Source organism: Atractosteus spatula, unplaced genomic scaffold (assembly GCF_055471065.1).
Source record: "Atractosteus spatula isolate fAtrSpa1 unplaced genomic scaffold, fAtrSpa1.hap1 Scaffold_25, whole genome shotgun sequence".
NCBI classification, from domain to species: Eukaryota; Metazoa; Chordata; class Actinopteri; order Semionotiformes; family Lepisosteidae; genus Atractosteus; species Atractosteus spatula.
Window position 1 is genome coordinate 162,879 of NW_028296819.1, and position 22,205 is coordinate 185,083.

The following is a 22,205-nucleotide window of genomic DNA, read 5'->3' on the forward strand; positions in this document are numbered from 1 at the left end:
GGCCGGCTGGCGCCCCCCGCGGCTGCGGTCGTTGTCGGGCCGTTGACAGGAGATCAAAGAGCAGGGCCCCCGCCCGGGACTGGCGGGCAGGCAGGCGAGCAAGCAGGCAGGCAAGAGAGGGGGAGAGCGGAGTCCGGGCGGCCGGCAGCCGCGTGCGGACCGGGCTCCAGAGGCGTCGGCCTGCGCCGCTGCGCGCCAGCCGGACGCCCGCGCGCCCGCCCAAGGCCGGCGTCGGGCATCGCTTCTCGGCCTTTTGGCTAAGATCTGAAGATACGTGGCATGACCGCGGTCTGAGGACTTAGCTGGGAGACCGAGAGAGCAGCGGCGGAGAGGAGAGAGGAGAGCATCGGCGGCGGCGGCAGCGGCGGCGGACGATTTCTACAACCCACCAGATGGAGCGGCGGAGCGGAGAGGACGGAGGGATGGAGCCGGCTCCTGAAGGCGCTTTTGATACGGCAGGGAGGACCCTGGCCGGAGAAGACCGTGGAAGAACTGGAAAAGGACCTGCGAAGGAGGGAGGAAGAAGTTATGCAGCAGCTGCGGCTTCATCTAGAAGTTCGGCGGGAAGACCACTAGAGGGCGCTGGCAGTCGTGAAGGTCAGTTGAGACACACAATTAGGTTTGTGCAGAAGGAAGAAGCTGGAGAAAGAGTTTTGAGGGACAGAGAAATTTTTGGGGATGATATCATTCGTGGTGTCTTTGGTCTGAGTCCCACTGATGTGTATTGTTTTCAAGATTTTTTGGGGAAAAAGACCTATGACCTGTTCTTGACCAGCAGAGCGGTTTGCCAAAAAGTCTGGGAGACAGCCAAAACTAAAAAAGAGGAGAAGCCATTATGTGATTATATTGTGGAACCTTTGTTTATAAGAGAAAACAGACCTCTGATTGTCCAGATGTTTAATCCCTATGTGCCCGAAGAAGACATTGAGGTATTTCTGAAGCGTTTTGTGGACTTAACAGCCAAAGGAACCAAAATAATGGACAGAAATAGGTATTGGACAGGGAAGATTAGGTTTTTTGCCCGTTTGAGGACTGCCAGCACTCAAGAAGACGGTTTTTTGCATCCCCCTGCGATGTTTTTTATTGGAGCGAATCGTGGATACCTCAGTTACCCGGGACAACCACTGACATGCAGGAGGTGTGGAGGTGAGGGACATTTCGCAGCTAATTGCAGGGAGCTGATGTGCAAACGCTGCGGGAAAACGGGACATCTGGGAGCAGACTGCAAGGCGACAAAGACATGCAACCTGTGCGGGGAGAATGGCCATTTGTATAAGGACTGCCCTCTGAGCCATATCTCGGTAAGCAGGGAGGCAGCAGGGGGCGTGTCTGGGGTTGCTGGGCCTTCTTTGTCCCTTTCTGTTTCAGGTACAGAGAAGGGAGAGGAGGCGACTGGAGTGTCAGAAGAAACAGAGGAGGATACAGGGAGAGAAGCAGCAGACGGGGGGAGGCAGAAATCGGTGGAAGATCGGGAGCTAGAGAGCAGAAGTCCCACCCCGGATCCAGAGGTAGACGCGGAAGATGGTTCAGCAACAGTAGAGGACATTGCTGCTCGGACGGCCAAAAACCTTGAGGCCATGCAGGACATAATGAGCAACATTGAGCAAACCATAGGGGTCAGAGAAGAGGTGGAACGAACTGGTGGAACTGCAAAAAGGAAATTAGAAATGGGAGGAAGTAGCGAGGAGGTCTCAACCCCTGAGGTGGTTGCTGACACGGCTCCTCAGACAAGTATGGAACCTGAAAAACAGACAGAAAGTTTTTTGGGCCACAGTAAACGACCCTGTGGCTTAGTTGGACTGATAGTGGCTGCGACAGAGGACTTTCTGTCTGAGCAGAAAATAAATGAGGAGGGGCAGATTGATTTTACATCTGTCCCAAATTTGGTTAAATTAGTACAAGAGGGCGTGGTCTTTGAAGTAGAGGGCAAAAACCTAATTAGGATCACAAGTAGGGAACAGAAGTCCGCTATGGCTGCGCAGCAGGTTCTGGTGGACCTAATTAAGGATAGGGAGGCCCAAAAGGCTGGGGATTTAGCTAGGAAAGACCGCCAGCGGAGGTATGAGGAGTTACGCCGGAAGGTGTGGCAGACAGGAAGCCTCTGGAGGCTTGATATCGAGACCACCAGTGCTTTCCTTAAGCAAACTACATGGTACAGGGAGGGGGTGAGATACCCGAAAGGGTTTGAGAAAATTAAGGACATCCTCAGGCAGTTCAGCAGTGTTAAGATCACTTTTGATCATAGTGGAAGGGAAGTGCTGGGGATGAGCCTTGAAGGTAAAAAGAAGGAGGACGTGATTAGATGCGGATCAGAATTACAGGCATATATCAAAGAGGGTGAGGGGAGAGCCCAAAAAGCCTGGACTTAACCCTTTTTTTCAATGAGCAGCATCTTGACAATTAATGTGCGAGGGCTGCGTGATAGGGCTAAGAGAGTGGCTGTTTTTGAATATATCAGAGATTTGAAACCGACTGTGTGTTTTTTACAGGAGGTACATATCAAGGATGAAAGAGATAAGGAGACGCTGTCCGCCTTGTGGGACCGTGGCCCCTCAAGGTGGAGCATTGGAAAGGTAAACTCTACCGGGGTAGGGATCCTGTTCGGGAACCCTCAAACGGAATGCGGAGAGGTGAGGGTGAGTGAGCCGGGAAGGTTGTTGTGTGTGGATGCGAGGGTCAACGGGATAGACGGTAGGTTTGTGTGTGTGTATGCTCCAGCTGCAATTAGGGAAAGGAGGGATTTCTTGACTAATTTGGGTCCTTTATGTGTGACAAACAAGGCTGTAGTGATTGGCGGGGATTTTAATATTGATATTGATAATGAGAAGGATGGGGATGCCCGAAAGGTAAAGAATATTTTGAGAATGTACAGTTTGAAGGACAGTCATAAAATGAGTATCCCACCCCAAGTGGGATGTACCTGGAGCAACACGAGGGGTGTGTGCAGAAAACTAGACTATGTTTTCGTATCTAGCACAATCAAGGTGGGAACCGTTAAAGTCACTCCAGTTTGGTTCTCTGACCATTGTGTTGTGAATGTTGGGATAGTGGATTTTGGAATTAATTTTGGAAGAGGGGTCTGGAGACTAAATTGTTCGGTTCTGGAAGAAACGAAGTACATAAAGAAGATGGAAAGGTTTTTAACAAGGTTTCTGAATAAAAGACCGGACGACAGATCTCTAGTAGAGATCTGGGAAGAAGCCAAGATGGTGATAGGAAAGATCTCCAGGAAATACTGTAGGGAGAGGAGGAAGGAGGAGAAGGAGGAATTAGAGAATCTCGAGAGAGATTTGGAGAAAGCCTATAACAGTGGAAATGGTACAGCGCCCTCTAGTGAGAAAAAAGTTACAACTCTTGTCAAACAGATAAAGGAGTATTATGAGAAGAGGGCAAGAGATTTTCTGTTCAGAGCGAGGGTGGAGTTTCTAGAAAAATATGAGACATGTTCTACCTTTTTCTTTAACAAGATTCGAAAGAGGCAGGAGAAGAGAGTATTACAAGCTGTCTCTGACTCTGGTGGTGGACAGATTACAGACCAAGAGGGAATGCTGCGAGAAGTATCTAGTTTTTATGGGAACCTTTTTTCAGAAAAGGTAAGTGAAAGGGAAGCAGCGGGAGCGATACTTCAGAACTTGCAGACAACCCTGTCAGAAGAACAGAAAGCTGATTTGGAAAAACCTTTTGAACTGCTTGAGCTGGAAGAGGCGATGAAGTCTCTGAAAAGGGGGAAGGTGCCGGGGGTTGATGGAATTCCAGTAGAGTTCTATGGCACTTTCTGGAGAATTTTAGGTCCTTTTCTTTTGGAACTAATAAAAGAGATTTTTAGCAAGGAACGTATGGGTAAGTCCATGAGGGAAGGCATTTTAACCCTGATTTTTAAGAAAGGAGACCGTACGTCCTTGAAAAACTGGAGGCCCCTAACGCTTTTATGCGCTGATTATAAGATAATGGCAAAAGCGCTTGTCTATCGTGTAGCTCAGGTGATGCCGAGCATAATAGGCAAGGACCAGACTAGTGGAGTGAAAGGGAGGTCGGGAAAATGGACCCTGCAGTTATTAAGGGATGCTGTATCATGGGCTGAACAGAGGAAGGTTCCTCTATTATTAGCCAACTTAGATCTGGAGAAGGCTTTTGACAGGGTCTCGCACAAATTCTTATGGCTGGTTTTGGAGAACTTAGGTTTTGGACCAACGGTGATCAGCTGGATCAGAACCCTATACAACGACGTGGGGAGCAGAGCGGCAGTGAATGGTTGGATAGGAGATTTTATCAACCAGAAAGCCGGAGTGAGGCAAGGTTGCCCTCTCTCGCCTTTGTTATTTGCGATCTACATAGAGCCTTTCGCATGTGCAATTAGAAGAGAGGACAAAATAGATGGCTTGATCTTGCCTGGGAGCGGAGGCGAAAGAGTTAAATTAACCATGTATGCAGATGATGTAACTTTATTAGCAGGCACAACATCTAGTTTGACCTTCGCTTTGGATGTTTTTAAAGTCTTTGCGAGAGCATCGGGCGCCTGTCTAAATGCAGAGAAAAGTACGGTGAAGGCTTTTGGTTCTAGCGAGATATCACAGCAGTGGGCCAGTGGTTTTAGATTATGTACAGGACCCATCAAGATCTTGGGTCTTGACTTTTTACGGAGGGGATCGGGGCAATGCAACTGGGCCTCTAGAATCAAGGAAGTCAGAAGGAAGCTGGGATTATGGAGCAAGTTAAAGCTGACCCTAGTTGGGAAGGTTTTAATCTTGAAAGTCGACATTTTACCGCTTTTAGTGTATTTGGTATACGTGTACCCACTGCCGGCAAGGTACAGACGCCTTTTAGTTGGTGAGGTGTTTCGTTTTATATGGGGAGGGAAATACGAATACATTAAAAGAGTGGATATGGTTCGACAAATAGAACAGGGTGGCAGAGAAGTCCCTGACTTTCCAATGAAGTTGGACTGTATCTATGTGTCTAACCTGTGTGTTGCTTTGAACTCACCTGTGAATCATGCTTATCAGTATTTTGTGAGATTTTGGCTGGCGCAGCATATGAGAATGGTGGTGACATGGTCGAACGCTGTGCCGCACGGGGGAGACCTCCCCTGGTATTATAAACATGCAACAGGGTGGATGAGGAAATATTGGGACAAGGGGGACGCCTCGATATTACTGAAACACAGATGTCTATACCAGCAAATAATAGAGACAACCAAGGTTCCGGCAGAGCGGAGAGGAAAAGAAGCTGTGTGGTCCCGAATCCAGCCACGGGGTTTGGACCATAAGTTTATTGATCTTAATTGGAGAATTGTGTGGGGAAGATTGCCGGTTAGAGAAGTGCTCTATAAGCACAAATTGACAAAGTCTGCAACATGTCCAAGAGAGGGATGTAAGAGCCCTGAGACAATTAAACATGCTTTAATGGAGTGTGGTTTTGCACAAAAAGTTTGGAAGAAATGTAACCGCTTCTTCAGGCTGTTGGACGAATCTTTTAGTATCTCAATGGCAGTAGTGCTGTATGGAATAAAGGGGGGGGGCAAAGTGGGCAGCGTCAACTTTTTACTATGGTTGATAATAAGTATGATTAAAGCAGAGATGTGGACGGCTCGGGACATTCTGATTAAAAAGGGGAAAGTAATAACGGTGCACAGCGTCTATCAGAAAGTACTACATGAAATAAAATGCCGAATAAAAAGAGATACACAGAGGTGGGGATATCACGCTGCCCGGGAGAGGTGGAAGGGTTTAGTTTTGTTGTAAGAATATGTATGTAATTTTGTGTTGAACCCTGTTTTTCTGTTTCAATGATGTACGATGGTAATGTTTAATGTCTTGGACTCTGTTTATGTATTTTTGATGTAAGTTTTATACTTTTGTAATAAAAAAAAAAAAAAAATCTGTTCTTATCAGTTTAATATCTGATACGTCCCCCATCGGGGGACCACATATTAAACGGATTTTTGGAACAGGGAGCTGGATCAGGAGCTTGCTCCGTCCTCTCCACGCATCGGCCCGGTATTGCAGCGCCTCCGGGAACGGTGCACTACCTTCTCTCAGCGGTGAAAAGACAGACGTAGCTAGCAAGCAAGCGAGGTGGACCGGAGCTCCTTCCTCTCCGGTCTCGTCTCTCGTCCATCTGTGCGTCTCTGTGTCTCTCTCTCTCCCCCTCCCCGTTCCCGTGCTCCCTCCGTGCACTTTCCCGCGCCTCGACTCTCTCGGCAAGCAGGCCGGCCCCCTTTTCGGCTCCCGTGCGTTTTCCCTCCAAAAAACTTAGTTTTTTCCTCCTTTTTCCAGGGAGGCAGGCGTGGCTTGTGTGTGTGTGTGTGTGTGTGTGTGTGTGTGTGTGTGTGTGTGTCCCCGTCCTTGCAGGCGGGCCCCTTTCGACAGCCGGCCGTTTTCCCTCCAAAAAACTTAGTATATACACCTTTTCTTTCTTTTTTTCGGCAGGCAGGCAGGTGTGTGTGTGTCCCCGTCCCTCCCGAGAGAGCGCTGCCCCTTGCCTCTGCCCGCAGGTGCCGACGGTCCGCTTTCGCTTGCAGCTCACTCGGCACGGCTGCTGCTGGTGGGAGGGGCCTAAGCTAAGGAGGCCGGCCGGCTGGCGCCCCCCGCGGCTGCGGTCGTTGTCGGGCCGTTGACAGGAGATCAAAGAGCAGGGCCCCCGCCCGGGACTGGCGGGCAGGCAGGCGAGCAAGCAGGCAGGCAAGAGAGGGGGAGAGCGGAGTCCGGGCGGCCGGCAGCCGCGTGCGGACCGGGCTCCAGAGGCGTCGGCCTGCGCCGCTGCGCGCCAGCCGGACGCCCGCGCGCCCGCCCAAGGCCGGCGTCGGGCATCGCTTCTCGGCCTTTTGGCTAAGATCAAGTGTAGTATCTGTTCTTATCAGTTTAATATCTGATACGTCCCCCATCGGGGGACCACATATTAAACGGATTTTTGGAACAGGGAGCTGGATCAGGAGCTTGCTCCGTCCTCTCCACGCATCGGCCCGGTATTGCAGCGCCTCCGGGAACGGTGCACTACCTTCTCTCAGCGGTGAAAAGACAGACGTAGCTAGCAAGCAAGCGAGGTGGACCGGAGCTCCTTCCTCTCCGGTCTCGTCTCTCGTCCATCTGTGCGTCTCTGTGTCTCTCTCTCTCCCCCTCCCCGTTCCCGTGCTCCCTCCGTGCACTTTCCCGCGCCTCGACTCTCTCGGCAAGCAGGCCGGCCCCCTTTTCGGCTCCCGTGCGTTTTCCCTCCAAAAAACTTAGTTTTTTCCTCCTTTTTCCAGGGAGGCAGGCGTGGCTTGTGTGTGTGTGTGTGTGTGTGTGTGTGTGTGTGTGTGTGTGTGTGTGTGTGTGTGTGTCCCCGTCCTTGCAGGCGGGCCCCTTTCGACAGCCGGCCGTTTTCCCTCCAAAAAACTTAGTATATACACCTTTTCTTTCTTTTTTTCGGCAGGCAGGCAGGTGTGTGTGTGTCCCCGTCCCTCCCGAGAGAGCGCTGCCCCTTGCCTCTGCCCGCAGGTGCCGACGGTCCGCTTTCGCTTGCAGCTCACTCGGCACGGCTGCTGCTGGTGGGAGGGGCCTAAGCTAAGGAGGCCGGCCGGCTGGCGCCCCCCGCGGCTGCGGTCGTTGTCGGGCCGTTGACAGGAGATCAAAGAGCAGGGCCCCCGCCCGGGACTGGCGGGCAGGCAGGCGAGCAAGCAGGCAGGCAAGAGAGGGGGAGAGCGGAGTCCGGGCGGCCGGCAGCCGCGTGCGGACCGGGCTCCAGAGGCGTCGGCCTGCGCCGCTGCGCGCCAGCCGGACGCCCGCGCGCCCGCCCAAGGCCGGCGTCGGGCATCGCTTCTCGGCCTTTTGGCTGCGATCCTTAGTACGTGGCAGGCCCGCGGCTGAGGTAACACCAAAAGACCGGGGAGAGAAGACCGGAGAGGACACCGCCTGGAGGAGACTACGCTGCTGGATTTGCCGGATTTGGACTTTGGATTGGCTTGGACTGCGCTTCGGATTTTCGTTTCCTGGATTGGACGCTTGGACACCAGAAGACTTCGGTTTTGGTGAGAAGGCTGCTTCGGCAGCCGCAAAGGCTGCGGAACGATGGCTGCGGATCCCGGGGCGGCGAGGACGGCTGAGGAGGGTCCCAAGATCCGGAAGACCATCCGCTTCATCTGGAAGCCGGATGGAGAGATGCCGGGGAGGGACGTCTTCGAAGAGGAGATCCTTTTTGGGATCCTGGGTTTGGACGTGGCGGATATCAAGTGCTTGCAGGGGAATCGGGCGCAGCGCTATATGGATCTCTCGTTCGTGGAGGAGAAAGGACATCGTGGCGCTTCCGAGAAGATCATGAAGGCTAAGGAAAGTGGCAGGCTGGAGAATTACGTGTGTCTGGGGCTCCAGAGCAACAATGAAAGGTCAGTGATTCTGCACATGTTTGACCCCTTTGTTCCCGATAGTGACGTCACGACCTTCCTCCGTCGTTACGTCGACGTGTTGGACCCCCCTCGTATCATCATGGACCCCTACAAGGTCTGGACCGGGAAGAGGCAGTATCACGTTGAGCTGAGGCCAGACGACAGAAGTAAGGACGGTTTCGCCCACCCGCCTGCCACTTTCGCCATTGGTCCAGGTAGGGGGTACTTGTTCTACGGGAATCAGCCGCCGTTCTGTCGGAAGTGTCGGGAGTCCGGGCACCGGGAGGCCGAGTGCAACGCGGCGGAGTGTGGGAAGTGCCACCGGCGGGGTCATCAGGCCCGGAATTGTCCCGTTAAAGAGTGTTCCTTGTGTGGCAACACTGGCCATTTGTATCGCAACTGCCTCCTTAGGAACGCCGAGTATGCCAGAGCTGTCCATGACGGATCCGGCCTGGCGGTGGGAGAAACGGAGTCGGAAGGCAGTGAGGCTGGGGACACCGAGGACGAACATCAGGATGGTGGTGGAGCGGTCCCTGGGGGAGCCGGGAAGGATGCCGGATGGACGGTGGTGGTGCGGCCGAGACGGAAAGGGAAGGGGAAGGGGAGGCAGCATGAGGAGGACGGCGACGACCCGCAGGAGGGACCATCTCGGGCCGAAGACGGGGTGGTCGGGAGCTGGGCGGATGTGGTGAAGGCCCCCCCCGCCCGAGCAGACGCAGGACCAACCGCAGCGCGGGGGGCAGGTGAGGAGGAGGAGGAGATGCACCACATGCCTGTGTTGAGGAAGAAGACTAGGAAGCGGTCGCAGGCTGGCAAGGGACAGATGGAGACGGGCGACAAGAAGAAGAAGACATCCAGGGAGTACTACGGGGAGGCGGAGCTCGTCCCGGAGACGGTAGCAGCTCTGGTGACGGCGCCAGAGCAGGAGGTGATGGCAGACCGGGAGGTGATGGCAGACCAGGAGGAGATGGAGGAGGGGGCAGCGCCAGCGTCAACGCAGGACGGCCAGGAGCTGGGGGACACCGCAGGCTCCCTCCCCCCTGGGCAGGGAGACAGAGTCATGGCACGGGGCCCCTTCTCTGTGGCGCAGTGCCTTTCAGGTGAGGGGAGCCCTGTGGTGACGTGCCAGGTCGACACCCCGGACCGCGAGTACTCGCGCCGGCCTGACCCTGACCCGGGCTCCAGCCCCAACCCCTCTCCCGACCCCCCTCCCCCCGACCCCGACCCCGACCCCCACCCTGACCGGGGCCCCGACCCCGGCCTCGGTCCCAGCCCCGGATTTGTTCTCGATCCCGGGCCCGACCCCGTCTCTGACATGGAGGTGGGCGTGAGCCCAGTCCCTTCGGTCACCTACATCGAGGGGACAGACACCGACAGTTCGGTCAGTGCAGCAGGGGCAGAGCATCCACTCAGCTCTAGCTCCAGCGACGGTATGGAGAGTGACAGCCCCCCGGAGCAGCCATGACCTTCACAGTGGCCACGGCTAATGTGAGGGGTCTGCGGAACCGGGAGAAACGAGCTGGAGTTTTCCGATATTTGTCCCAAAGGCTTTTGGATATTTGCTTTTTGCAGGAGACCCATCTGAAAGACCACGACGATGTGCTCGCTTACCAGAAGGAGTGGACAAAGGGGCCCTCGTGGTGGAGCGTTGGGGGGGTGAACTCCTCTGGCGTGGGCATCCTGTGTGGTTCCCCAGGGTTTGCGGCACAGGTGGTCAGCTCTGTGGTCCCCGGGCGCCTGCTGGTGGTCGACGGGACCCGGCACGGGGTGCGGACCCGGCTGATCGGTGTGTATGTCCCGGCGGACCGGCGGCAGCAGGGCTCCTTCCTGAAAGATCTGGAGCCCCTGCTGTACACAAACAGAGAGCTGATCATCGGCGGGGATTTTAACATCGACCTGGGGGACTCACAAGGTGAGGGTGCCCATGGGTTACGGTCTCTGATTGCAGATTTTGGCCTGCGGGACGGATTTCAGAATGTCGCACATCACACCTGGGACAACGGAAGGGGGACCTTCAGGCGGCTGGATTATGTCTTCACTTCGGCGAACTGGACGACCCTAAGCAGGCAAGCGACCCCTACTTGGTTTTCCGACCATCACATGCTGACGGCTTCCTTTGGTGTTGAGGACCCTCGTTTCCAGGCCGGATACTGGAAGCTGAACAGGCAAGTCCTGCAGGAGGCGAGATACCAGAGGAAGATCGCTACAGTGCTGAGGGCATGTGCGGAGAGGAGGGACGCCTTCAGTTCGGCGGTGCACTGGTGGGAGTCCTGTAAGCGCACCATCGCGGTGGTGACGAAGAAGTACTGCAGGATCCGCCGCAGTTTGGAGGACCGCCAGTGCACCAAGCTCCAGGAGGAGCTCGAGGCACTGTATGCGCAGCTGAACCAAGGGGGCGCTTACGAGGGGGAGAAGATCGCCCACATCAAGAGCCTGCTTAGGGGTAAGTGGCTGCAGTGGGCTAAGGACTTTCTTTTCAGGCTCCGTGGAGTCTGGAGGGAGAATGACGAAAGCTGCTCGTCCCAGTTCTTCGGCGCCGTGAGGAGGCAACAAGAGCGAGGCTTCTTTGACGGCGTTCGGAGGACGGACGGGTCTGTAGCCACTTCCATACCCGGGATGTTGGAGTGTGCCACAGAATATTACAGCACCCTGTTTGCTGAGAAGGAGACCGACGCCGGTATCAGGAGCAGGCTCCTGGACGGAGTGGAGCCGGCGGTAGACGACCCCGCTGCTCTGGGCGGGGCAGTGTCAGGGGCAGAGATCCGATCTGCCCTGATGGGGATGAGGAAGGGCACTGTCCCTGGCATAGACGGTCTACCGACCGAGTTTTACCTCACCTTTTTTGACCAGCTGGAGCCGCTCTTGGTGCAGGTATTCAACGAGGTGCTGGATCGTGATGGGCTCGGTGCCACCATGAAGATCGGTGTCATCTCCCTCGTCCATAAGGGAGGTGACAAGGCAGACCTGGGGAATTGGCGGCCAATCCAGCTCCTGTGCACTGACTATAAGATCTTGGCCAGGGTGCTGGGCGGCCGCCTGAGAACAGTGATGCCGGCCTTGGTGCAGGCTGACCAGACGTGTGGTGTGGCAGGCCGCAAGATCAGCTGGACCCTGCAGCTGATCCGCGACGTCATCGCGTGGGTGGAAGATAGAGGCCTGCCGCTCCTGCTGGTGAGCCTCGACCAGACCAAGGCCTTTGACCGGGTCCATCACGAGATTCTGTGGGCACTCCTGAAGAGGAAGGGTCTGCCGGACGGGTTTGTCAGGTGGGTCCGGACCTTGTACAACGGGGTAGCATCCCGGGTATGCGTCAACGGAGCGTTGGGCGGGCATATTCCAGTGCGGTGTGGTGTGCGACAGGGCTGTCCTCTCTCGCCCCTGCTGTATGTGCTTTTCCTAGAGATCCTCCTGGACCAGCTCAGGAGGGATCCGGGAGTGGATGGGATCCTGGTGCCAGGTGGAGGAGGGCAGATGGCGAAGATCGCGGCATATGCAGACGACGTCACGCTCTTCCTGGGCTCTGAAGGCGGCCTGGGGAGGGCGCTCAGCATTGTCGAGGATTTCTCAAGAGGTACCGGCGCCCGACTGAACAGGGCCAAGAGCTTAGTGAAGGTCTTCGGGACCTGGCCGAGTGAGCCGCGGGACTTTGGCGGTCTGTCACGGACGACTGGGCCGCTGAAGATCCTGGGGGTGAGCTTTCACTCCACAGATCCTGGAGGTGTCAACTGGGAGGCCGGGTTCCGGAAAGTCAACCGGAAGCTAGGCCTGTGGCAGCAACGATCGCTAACCTGGATCGGGAAGGCGCTGGTACTGAAGGCGGAAGTCCTGCCTCTGCTTCTCCACCTGGCGGTAGTGTACCCCCTGCCGGTCCGGAAGCGGAGAGATCTGGTGAGGAGCATCTTCAACTTCGTCTGGGGTCACACCTACGAACGGGTGAAGAGGTGTGATATGTACAGACCCCTGGCCGATGGGGGTCGGGGGATCTTGGACTTCCCGGCGAAGTTGGACTGCGCCTTCATAGCGAGCCTGTGCACGGTTCTGCACGACAACCCGGCCCACCTGTGCAGCCGGTTTGTCAGTCTCTGGCTGGCGGCGAGCATGCGGCACCTGACGGTCTGGACCAACACGACCCCCAAAGCAGAGCGGCTCCCGCTGCACTACCGCCACGCAGTGCGGTGGCTGCGGGCACACCCGGGGATCAAGGAAGGGACGAACTGTTTGAATCACAGGACCATGTACAGGATGGTGAAGGCGGAAGAACGGCCGGCGATCCCGGGTGTGTCCCGGATCATCTGGCAGCGGGTCCAGCCGGAGGGGCTGGATAACAAGCTGAAGGACCTGAACTGGCTCTGCGTGTGGGGTCGGCTGACGGTCAGGGCCGTCATGCATGCGCACGGGCTCTCCAGACAGAGCCTGTGCCCGCGACACGGCTGCGCGGGCGAAGAGACGGTGGGTCACGTCTTCTGGGAGTGTGCCTTCGCCCAGAGGGTGTGGAGATCGTGCGGGACCCTCTTTGCACAGGTAAGCCCCGATTCCCCCATCACGCAAGCGTCCGTCCTGAAAGGGATCGCCGGCATCCGGGGCCGGAACCGGAAATTCCTGCTGTGGCTACTGGTCAGCCTGGTCAAGGCCTTCATCTGGGATGCCCGGACAGACCTGGTGAAGCACGGCGTGGAGAAGCCTGCTTTTGGGATCCTGCGGAGGGTGAAGGAGGAGGTGGCCAGGAGGGTCCAGTGGGACATTCGCAGATGGGGGTTTGCTGCAGCAAAAGAGCGCTGGAAGGCTTTGTGCACGGGACATTAGGGGGGTGTTGGTGTGGGACTGTTTTATGATTTGTTAACGAACTTTTTTCTAATAAAAATATAAAAAAAAAAAAAAAAAAAAAAAAAAAAAATCTGTTCTTATCAGTTTAATATCTGATACGTCCCCCATCGGGGGACCACATATTAAACGGATTTTTGGAACAGGGAGCTGGATCAGGAGCTTGCTCCGTCCTCTCCACGCATCGGCCCGGTATTGCAGCGCCTCCGGGAACGGTGCACTACCTTCTCTCAGCGGTGAAAAGACAGACGTAGCTAGCAAGCAAGCGAGGTGGACCGGAGCTCCTTCCTCTCCGGTCTCGTCTCTCGTCCATCTGTGCGTCTCTGTGTCTCTCTCTCTCCCCCTCCCCGTTCCCGTGCTCCCTCCGTGCACTTTCCCGCGCCTCGACTCTCTCGGCAAGCAGGCCGGCCCCCTTTTCGGCTCCCGTGCGTTTTCCCTCCAAAAAACTTAGTTTTTTCCTCCTTTTTCCAGGGAGGCAGGCGTGGCTTGTGTGTGTGTGTGTGTGTGTGTGTGTGTGTGTGTGTGTGTGTGTGTGTGTGTGTGTGTGTGTGTCCCCGTCCTTGCAGGCGGGCCCCTTTCGACAGCCGGCCGTTTTCCCTCCAAAAAACTTAGTATATACACCTTTTCTTTCTTTTTTTCGGCAGGCAGGCAGGTGTGTGTGTGTCCCCGTCCCTCCCGAGAGAGCGCTGCCCCTTGCCTCTGCCCGCAGGTGCCGACGGTCCGCTTTCGCTTGCAGCTCACTCGGCACGGCTGCTGCTGGTGGGAGGGGCCTAAGCTAAGGAGGCCGGCCGGCTGGCGCCCCCCGCGGCTGCGGTCGTTGTCGGGCCGTTGACAGGAGATCAAAGAGCAGGGCCCCCGCCCGGGACTGGCGGGCAGGCAGGCGAGCAAGCAGGCAGGCAAGAGAGGGGGAGAGCGGAGTCCGGGCGGCCGGCAGCCGCGTGCGGACCGGGCTCCAGAGGCGTCGGCCTGCGCCGCTGCGCGCCAGCCGGACGCCCGCGCGCCCGCCCAAGGCCGGCGTCGGGCATCGCTTCTCGGCCTTTTGGCTAAGATCAAGTGTAGTATCTGTTCTTATCAGTTTAATATCTGATACGTCCCCCATCGGGGGACCACATATTAAACGGATTTTTGGAACAGGGAGCTGGATCAGGAGCTTGCTCCGTCCTCTCCACGCATCGGCCCGGTATTGCAGCGCCTCCGGGAACGGTGCACTACCTTCTCTCAGCGGTGAAAAGACAGACGTAGCTAGCAAGCAAGCGAGGTGGACCGGAGCTCCTTCCTCTCCGGTCTCGTCTCTCGTCCATCTGTGCGTCTCTGTGTCTCTCTCTCTCCCCCTCCCCGTTCCCGTGCTCCCTCCGTGCACTTTCCCGCGCCTCGACTCTCTCGGCAAGCAGGCCGGCCCCCTTTTCGGCTCCCGTGCGTTTTCCCTCCAAAAAACTTAGTTTTTTCCTCCTTTTTCCAGGGAGGCAGGCGTGGCTTGTGTGTGTGTGTGTGTGTGTGTGTGTGTGTGTGTGTGTGTGTGTGTGTGTGTGTGTGTCCCCGTCCTTGCAGGCGGGCCCCTTTCGACAGCCGGCCGTTTTCCCTCCAAAAAACTTAGTATATACACCTTTTCTTTCTTTTTTTCGGCAGGCAGGCAGGTGTGTGTGTGTCCCCGTCCCTCCCGAGAGAGCGCTGCCCCTTGCCTCTGCCCGCAGGTGCCGACGGTCCGCTTTCGCTTGCAGCTCACTCGGCACGGCTGCTGCTGGTGGGAGGGGCCTAAGCTAAGGAGGCCGGCCGGCTGGCGCCCCCCGCGGCTGCGGTCGTTGTCGGGCCGTTGACAGGAGATCAAAGAGCAGGGCCCCCGCCCGGGACTGGCGGGCAGGCAGGCGAGCAAGCAGGCAGGCAAGAGAGGGGGAGAGCGGAGTCCGGGCGGCCGGCAGCCGCGTGCGGACCGGGCTCCAGAGGCGTCGGCCTGCGCCGCTGCGCGCCAGCCGGACGCCCGCGCGCCCGCCCAAGGCCGGCGTCGGGCATCGCTTCTCGGCCTTTTGGCTAAGATCAAGTGTAGTATCTGTTCTTATCAGTTTAATATCTGATACGTCCCCCATCGGGGGACCACATATTAAACGGATTTTTGGAACAGGGAGCTGGATCAGGAGCTTGCTCCGTCCTCTCCACGCATCGGCCCGGTATTGCAGCGCCTCCGGGAACGGTGCACTACCTTCTCTCAGCGGTGAAAAGACAGACGTAGCTAGCAAGCAAGCGAGGTGGACCGGAGCTCCTTCCTCTCCGGTCTCGTCTCTCGTCCATCTGTGCGTCTCTGTGTCTCTCTCTCTCCCCCTCCCCGTTCCCGTGCTCCCTCCGTGCACTTTCCCGCGCCTCGACTCTCTCGGCAAGCAGGCCGGCCCCCTTTTCGGCTCCCGTGCGTTTTCCCTCCAAAAAACTTAGTTTTTTCCTCCTTTTTCCAGGGAGGCAGGCGTGGCTTGTGTGTGTGTGTGTGTGTGTGTGTGTGTGTGTGTGTGTGTGTGTCCCCGTCCTTGCAGGCGGGCCCCTTTCGACAGCCGGCCGTTTTCCCTCCAAAAAACTTAGTATATACACCTTTTCTTTCTTTTTTTCGGCAGGCAGGCAGGTGTGTGTGTGTCCCCGTCCCTCCCGAGAGAGCGCTGCCCCTTGCCTCTGCCCGCAGGTGCCGACGGTCCGCTTTCGCTTGCAGCTCACTCGGCACGGCTGCTGCTGGTGGGAGGGGCCTAAGCTAAGGAGGCCGGCCGGCTGGCGCCCCCCGCGGCTGCGGTCGTTGTCGGGCCGTTGACAGGAGATCAAAGAGCAGGGCCCCCGCCCGGGACTGGCGGGCAGGCAGGCGAGCAAGCAGGCAGGCAAGAGAGGGGGAGAGCGGAGTCCGGGCGGCCGGCAGCCGCGTGCGGACCGGGCTCCAGAGGCGTCGGCCTGCGCCGCTGCGCGCCAGCCGGACGCCCGCGCGCCCGCCCAAGGCCGGCGTCGGGCATCGCTTCTCGGCCTTTTGGCTAAGATCAAGTGTAGTATCTGTTCTTATCAGTTTAATATCTGATACGTCCCCCATCGGGGGACCACATATTAAACGGATTTTTGGAACAGGGAGCTGGATCAGGAGCTTGCTCCGTCCTCTCCACGCATCGGCCCGGTATTGCAGCGCCTCCGGGAACGGTGCACTACCTTCTCTCAGCGGTGAAAAGACAGACGTAGCTAGCAAGCAAGCGAGGTGGACCGGAGCTCCTTCCTCTCCGGTCTCGTCTCTCGTCCATCTGTGCGTCTCTGTGTCTCTCTCTCTCCCCCTCCCCGTTCCCGTGCTCCCTCCGTGCACTTTCCCGCGCCTCGACTCTCTCGGCAAGCAGGCCGGCCCCCTTTTCGGCTCCCGTGCGTTTTCCCTCCAAAAAACTTAGTTTTTTCCTCCTTTTTCCAGGGAGGCAGGCGTGGCTTGTGTGTGTGTGTGTGTGTGTGTGTGTGTGTGTGTGTGTGTGTCCCCGTCCTTGCAGGCGGGCCCCTTTCGACAGCCGGCCGTTTTCCCTCCAAAAAACTTAGTATATACACCTTTTCTTTCTTTTTTTCGGCAGGCAGGCAGGTGTGTGTGTGTCCCCGTCCCTCCCGAGAGAGCGCTGCCCCTTGCCTCTGCCCGCAGGTGCCGACGGTCCGCTTTCGCTTGCAGCTCACTCGGCACGGCTGCTGCTGGTGGGAGGGGCCTAAGCTAAGGAGGCCGGCCGGCTGGCGCCCCCCGCGGCTGCGGTCGTTGTCGGGCCGTTGACAGGAGATCAAAGAGCAGGGCCCCCGCCCGGGACTGGCGGGCAGGCAGGCGAGCAAGCAGGCAGGCAAGAGAGGGGGAGAGCGGAGTCCGGGCGGCCGGCAGCCGCGTGCGGACCGGGCTCCAGAGGCGTCGGCCTGCGCCGCTGCGCGCCAGCCGGACGCCCGCGCGCCCGCCCAAGGCCGGCGTCGGGCATCGCTTCTCGGCCTTTTGGCTAAGATCAAGTGTAGTATCTGTTCTTATCAGTTTAATATCTGATACGTCCCCCATCGGGGGACCACATATTAAACGGATTTTTGGAACAGGGAGCTGGATCAGGAGCTTGCTCCGTCCTCTCCACGCATCGGCCCGGTATTGCAGCGCCTCCGGGAACGGTGCACTACCTTCTCTCAGCGGTGAAAAGACAGACGTAGCTAGCAAGCAAGCGAGGTGGACCGGAGCTCCTTCCTCTCCGGTCTCGTCTCTCGTCCATCTGTGCGTCTCTGTGTCTCTCTCTCTCCCCCTCCCCGTTCCCGTGCTCCCTCCGTGCACTTTCCCGCGCCTCGACTCTCTCGGCAAGCAGGCCGGCCCCCTTTTCGGCTCCCGTGCGTTTTCCCTCCAAAAAACTTAGTTTTTTCCTCCTTTTTCCAGGGAGGCAGGCGTGGCTTGTGTGTGTGTGTGTGTGTGTGTGTGTGTGTGTGTGTGTGTGTGTGTGTGTGTGTGTGTCCCCGTCCTTGCAGGCGGGCCCCTTTCGACAGCCGGCCGTTTTCCCTCCAAAAAACTTAGTATATACACCTTTTCTTTCTTTTTTTCGGCAGGCAGGCAGGTGTGTGTGTGTCCCCGTCCCTCCCGAGAGAGCGCTGCCCCTTGCCTCTGCCCGCAGGTGCCGACGGTCCGCTTTCGCTTGCAGCTCACTCGGCACGGCTGCTGCTGGTGGGAGGGGCCTAAGCTAAGGAGGCCGGCCGGCTGGCGCCCCCCGCGGCTGCGGTCGTTGTCGGGCCGTTGACAGGAGATCAAAGAGCAGGGCCCCCGCCCGGGACTGGCGGGCAGGCAGGCGAGCAAGCAGGCAGGCAAGAGAGGGGGAGAGCGGAGTCCGGGCGGCCGGCAGCCGCGTGCGGACCGGGCTCCAGAGGCGTCGGCCTGCGCCGCTGCGCGCCAGCCGGACGCCCGCGCGCCCGCCCAAGGCCGGCGTCGGGCATCGCTTCTCGGCCTTTTGGCTAAGATCAAGTGTAGTATCTGTTCTTATCAGTTTAATATCTGATACGTCCCCCATCGGGGGACCACATATTAAACGGATTTTTGGAACAGGGAGCTGGATCAGGAGCTTGCTCCGTCCTCTCCACGCATCGGCCCGGTATTGCAGCGCCTCCGGGAACGGTGCACTACCTTCTCTCAGCGGTGAAAAGACAGACGTAGCTAGCAAGCAAGCGAGGTGGACCGGAGCTCCTTCCTCTCCGGTCTCGTCTCTCGTCCATCTGTGCGTCTCTGTGTCTCTCTCTCTCCCCCTCCCCGTTCCCGTGCTCCCTCCGTGCACTTTCCCGCGCCTCGACTCTCTCGGCAAGCAGGCCGGCCCCCTTTTCGGCTCCCGTGCGTTTTCCCTCCAAAAAACTTAGTTTTTTCCTCCTTTTTCCAGGGAGGCAGGCGTGGCTTGTGTGTGTGTGTGTGTGTGTGTGTGTGTGTGTGTGTGTGTGTGTGTGTGTGTCCCCGTCCTTGCAGGCGGGCCCCTTTCGACAGCCGGCCGTTTTCCCTCCAAAAAACTTAGTATATACACCTTTTCTTTCTTTTTTTCGGCAGGCAGGCAGGTGTGTGTGTGTCCCCGTCCCTCCCGAGAGAGCGCTGCCCCTTGCCTCTGCCCGCAGGTGCCGACGGTCCGCTTTCGCTTGCAGCTCACTCGGCACGGCTGCTGCTGGTGGGAGGGGCCTAAGCTAAGGAGGCCGGCCGGCTGGCGCCCCCCGCGGCTGCGGTCGTTGTCGGGCCGTTGACAGGAGATCAAAGAGCAGGGCCCCCGCCCGGGACTGGCGGGCAGGCAGGCGAGCAAGCAGGCAGGCAAGAGAGGGGGAGAGCGGAGTCCGGGCGGCCGGCAGCCGCGTGCGGACCGGGCTCCAGAGGCGTCGGCCTGCGCCGCTGCGCGCCAGCCGGACGCCCGCGCGCCCGCCCAAGGCCGGCGTCGGGCATCGCTTCTCGGCCTTTTGGCTAAGATCAAGTGTAGTATCTGTTCTTATCAGTTTAATATCTGATACGTCCCCCATCGGGGGACCACATATTAAACGGATTTTTGGAACAGGGAGCTGGATCAGGAGCTTGCTCCGTCCTCTCCACGCATCGGCCCGGTATTGCAGCGCCTCCGGGAACGGTGCACTACCTTCTCTCAGCGGTGAAAAGACAGACGTAGCTAGCAAGCAAGCGAGGTGGACCGGAGCTCCTTCCTCTCCGGTCTCGTCTCTCGTCCATCTGTGCGTCTCTGTGTCTCTCTCTCTCCCCCTCCCCGTTCCCGTGCTCCCTCCGTGCACTTTCCCGCGCCTCGACTCTCTCGGCAAGCAGGCCGGCCCCCTTTTCGGCTCCCGTGCGTTTTCCCTCCAAAAAACTTAGTTTTTTCCTCCTTTTTCCAGGGAGGCAGGCGTGGCTTGTGTGTGTGTGTGTGTGTGTGTGTGTGTGTGTGTGTGTGTGTGTGTGTGTGTGTGTGTCCCCGTCCTTGCAGGCGGGCCCCTTTCGACAGCCGGCCGTTTTCCCTCCAAAAAACTTAGTATATACACCTTTTCTTTCTTTTTTTCGGCAGGCAGGCAGGTGTGTGTGTGTCCCCGTCCCTCCCGAGAGAGCGCTGCCCCTTGCCTCTGCCCGCAGGTGCCGACGGTCCGCTTTCGCTTGCAGCTCACTCGGCACGGCTGCTGCTGGTGGGAGGGGCCTAAGCTAAGGAGGCCGGCCGGCTGGCGCCCCCCGCGGCTGCGGTCGTTGTCGGGCCGTTGACAGGAGATCAAAGAGCAGGGCCCCCGCCCGGGACTGGCGGGCAGGCAGGCGAGCAAGCAGGCAGGCAAGAGAGGGGGAGAGCGGAGTCCGGGCGGCCGGCAGCCGCGTGCGGACCGGGCTCCAGAGGCGTCGGCCTGCGCCGCTGCGCGCCAGCCGGACGCCCGCGCGCCCGCCCAAGGCCGGCGTCGGGCATCGCTTCTCGGCCTTTTGGCTGCGATCCTTAGTACGTGGCAGGCCCGCGGCTGAGGTAACACCAAAAGACCGGGGAGAGAAGACCGGAGAGGACACCGCCTGGAGGAGACTACGCTGCTGGATTTGCCGGATTTGGACTTTGGATTGGCTTGGACTGCGCTTCGGATTTTCGTTTCCTGGATTGGACGCTTGGACACCAGAAGACTTCGGTTTTGGTGAGAAGGCTGCTTCGGCAGCCGCAAAGGCTGCGGAACGATGGCTGCGGATCCCGGGGCGGCGAGGACGGCTGAGGAGGGTCCCAAGATCCGGAAGACCATCCGCTTCATCTGGAAGCCGGATGGAGAGATGCCGGGGAGGGACGTCTTCGAAGAGGAGATCCTTTTTGGGATCCTGGGTTTGGACGTGGCGGATATCAAGTGCTTGCAGGGGAATCGGGCGCAGCGCTATATGGATCTCTCGTTCGTGGAGGAGAAAGGACATCGCGGCGCTTCCGAGAAGATCATGAAGGCTAAGGAAAGTGGCAGGCTGGAGAATTACGTGTGTCTGGGGCTCCAGAGCAACAATGAAAGGTCAGTGATTCTGCACATGTTTGACCCCTTTGTTCCCGATAGTGACGTCACGACCTTCCTCCGTCGTTACGTCGACGTGTTGGACCCCCCTCGTATCATCATGGACCCTTACAAGGTCTGGACCGGGAAGAGGCAGTATCACGTTGAGCTGAGGCCAGACGACAGAAGTAAGGATGGTTTCGCCCACCCGCCTGCCACTTTCGCCATTGGTCCAGGTAGGGGGTACTTGTTCTACGGGAATCAGCCGCCGTTCTGTCGGAAGTGTCGGGAGTCCGGGCACCGGGAGGCCGAGTGTAACGCGGCGGAGTGTGGGAAGTGCCACCGGCGGGGTCATCAGGCCCGGAACTGCCCCGTTAAAGAGTGTTCCTTGTGTGGCAACACTGGCCATTTGTATCGCAACTGCCTCCTTAGGAACGCCGAGTATGCCAGAGCTGTCCATGACGGATCCGGCCTGGCGGTGGGAGAAACGGAGTCGGACGGCAGTGAGGCTGGGGACACCGAGGACGAACATCAGGATGGTGGTGGAGCGGTCCCTGGGGGAGCCGGGAAGGATGCCGGATGGACGGTGGTGGTGCGGCCGAGACGGAAAGGGAAGGGGAAGGGGAGGCAGCATGAGGAGGACGGCGACGATCCGCAGGAGGGACCATCTCGGGTCGAAGACGGGGTGGTCGGGAGCTGGGCGGATGTGGTGAAGGCCCCCCCCCCCGCCCGAGCAGACGCAGGACCAACCGCAGCACGGGGGGCAGGTGAGGAGGAGGAGGAGATGCACCACATGCCTGTGTTGAGGAAGAAGCCTAGGAAGCGGTCGCAGGCTGGCAAGGGACAGATGGAGACGGGCGACAAGAAGAAGAAGACATCCAGGGAGTACTACGGGGAGGCGGAGCTCGTCCCGGAGACGGTAGCAGCTCTGGTGACGGCGCCAGAGCAGGAGGTGATGGCAGACCGGGAGGTGATGGCAGACCAGGAGGAGATGGAGGAGGGGGCAGCGCCAGCGTCAACGCAGGACGGCCAGGAGCTGGGGGACACCGCAGGCTCCCTCCCCCCTGGGCAGGGAGACAGAGTCATGGCACGGGGCCCCTTCTCTGTGGCGCAGTGCCTTTCAGGTGAGGGGAGCCCTGTGGTGACGTGCCAGGTCGACACCCCGGACCGCGAGTACTCGCGCCGGCCTGACCCTGACCCGGGCTCCAGCCCCAACCCCTCTCCCGACCCCCCTCCCCCCGACCCCGACCCCGACCCCCACCCTGACCGGGGCCCCGACCCCGGCCTCGGTCCCAGCCCCGGATTTGTTCTCGATCCCGGGCCCGACCCCGTCTCTGACATGGAGGTGGGCGTGAGCCCAGTCCCTTCGGTCACCTACATCGAGGGGACAGACACCGACAGTTCGGTCAGTGCAGCAGGGGCAGAGCATCCACTCAGCTCTAGCTCCAGCGACGGTATGGAGAGTGACAGCCCCCCGGAGCAGCCATGACCTTCACAGTGGCCACGGCTAATGTGAGGGGTCTGCGGAACCGGGAGAAACGAGCTGGAGTTTTCCGATATTTGTCCCAAAGGCTTTTGGATATTTGCTTTTTGCAGG

At 58.5% G+C, this 22,205-nt stretch overlaps 8 non-coding genes and 1 pseudogene across 8 annotated transcripts; all 9 read left to right on the top strand.

Moving 5' to 3' along the window:
* The first annotated feature begins 5,839 nt into the window (after positions 1-5,839).
* LOC148808003 (U2 spliceosomal RNA) lies at positions 5,840-6,030 on the top strand. The gene has a single exon (XR_016088522.1). It is a non-coding gene; the product is annotated as a U2 spliceosomal RNA (small nuclear RNA).
* A 777-nt stretch (positions 6,031-6,807) lies between these two features.
* Positions 6,808-6,998, top strand: LOC148808004 (U2 spliceosomal RNA). The gene has a single exon (XR_016088441.1). It is a non-coding gene; the product is annotated as a U2 spliceosomal RNA (small nuclear RNA).
* Positions 6,999-13,201: 6,203 nt separating this feature from the next.
* On the top strand, positions 13,202-13,406 carry LOC148808005 (U2 spliceosomal RNA; annotated as a pseudogene).
* Positions 13,407-14,203: 797 nt separating this feature from the next.
* On the top strand, positions 14,204-14,394 carry LOC148808006 (U2 spliceosomal RNA). The gene has a single exon (XR_016088442.1). It is a non-coding gene; the product is annotated as a U2 spliceosomal RNA (small nuclear RNA).
* A 791-nt stretch (positions 14,395-15,185) lies between these two features.
* LOC148808007 (U2 spliceosomal RNA) lies at positions 15,186-15,376 on the top strand. The gene has a single exon (XR_016088443.1). It is a non-coding gene; the product is annotated as a U2 spliceosomal RNA (small nuclear RNA).
* A 777-nt stretch (positions 15,377-16,153) lies between these two features.
* Positions 16,154-16,344, top strand: LOC148808008 (U2 spliceosomal RNA). Its single transcript, XR_016088444.1, has one exon. It is a non-coding gene; the product is annotated as a U2 spliceosomal RNA (small nuclear RNA).
* Positions 16,345-17,119: 775 nt separating this feature from the next.
* Positions 17,120-17,310, top strand: LOC148808009 (U2 spliceosomal RNA). Its single transcript, XR_016088445.1, has one exon. It is a non-coding gene; the product is annotated as a U2 spliceosomal RNA (small nuclear RNA).
* A 791-nt stretch (positions 17,311-18,101) lies between these two features.
* On the top strand, positions 18,102-18,292 carry LOC148808010 (U2 spliceosomal RNA). Its single transcript, XR_016088446.1, has one exon. It is a non-coding gene; the product is annotated as a U2 spliceosomal RNA (small nuclear RNA).
* A 785-nt stretch (positions 18,293-19,077) lies between these two features.
* On the top strand, positions 19,078-19,268 carry LOC148808011 (U2 spliceosomal RNA). The gene has a single exon (XR_016088448.1). It is a non-coding gene; the product is annotated as a U2 spliceosomal RNA (small nuclear RNA).
* The last annotated feature ends 2,937 nt before the right edge of the window (positions 19,269-22,205 follow it).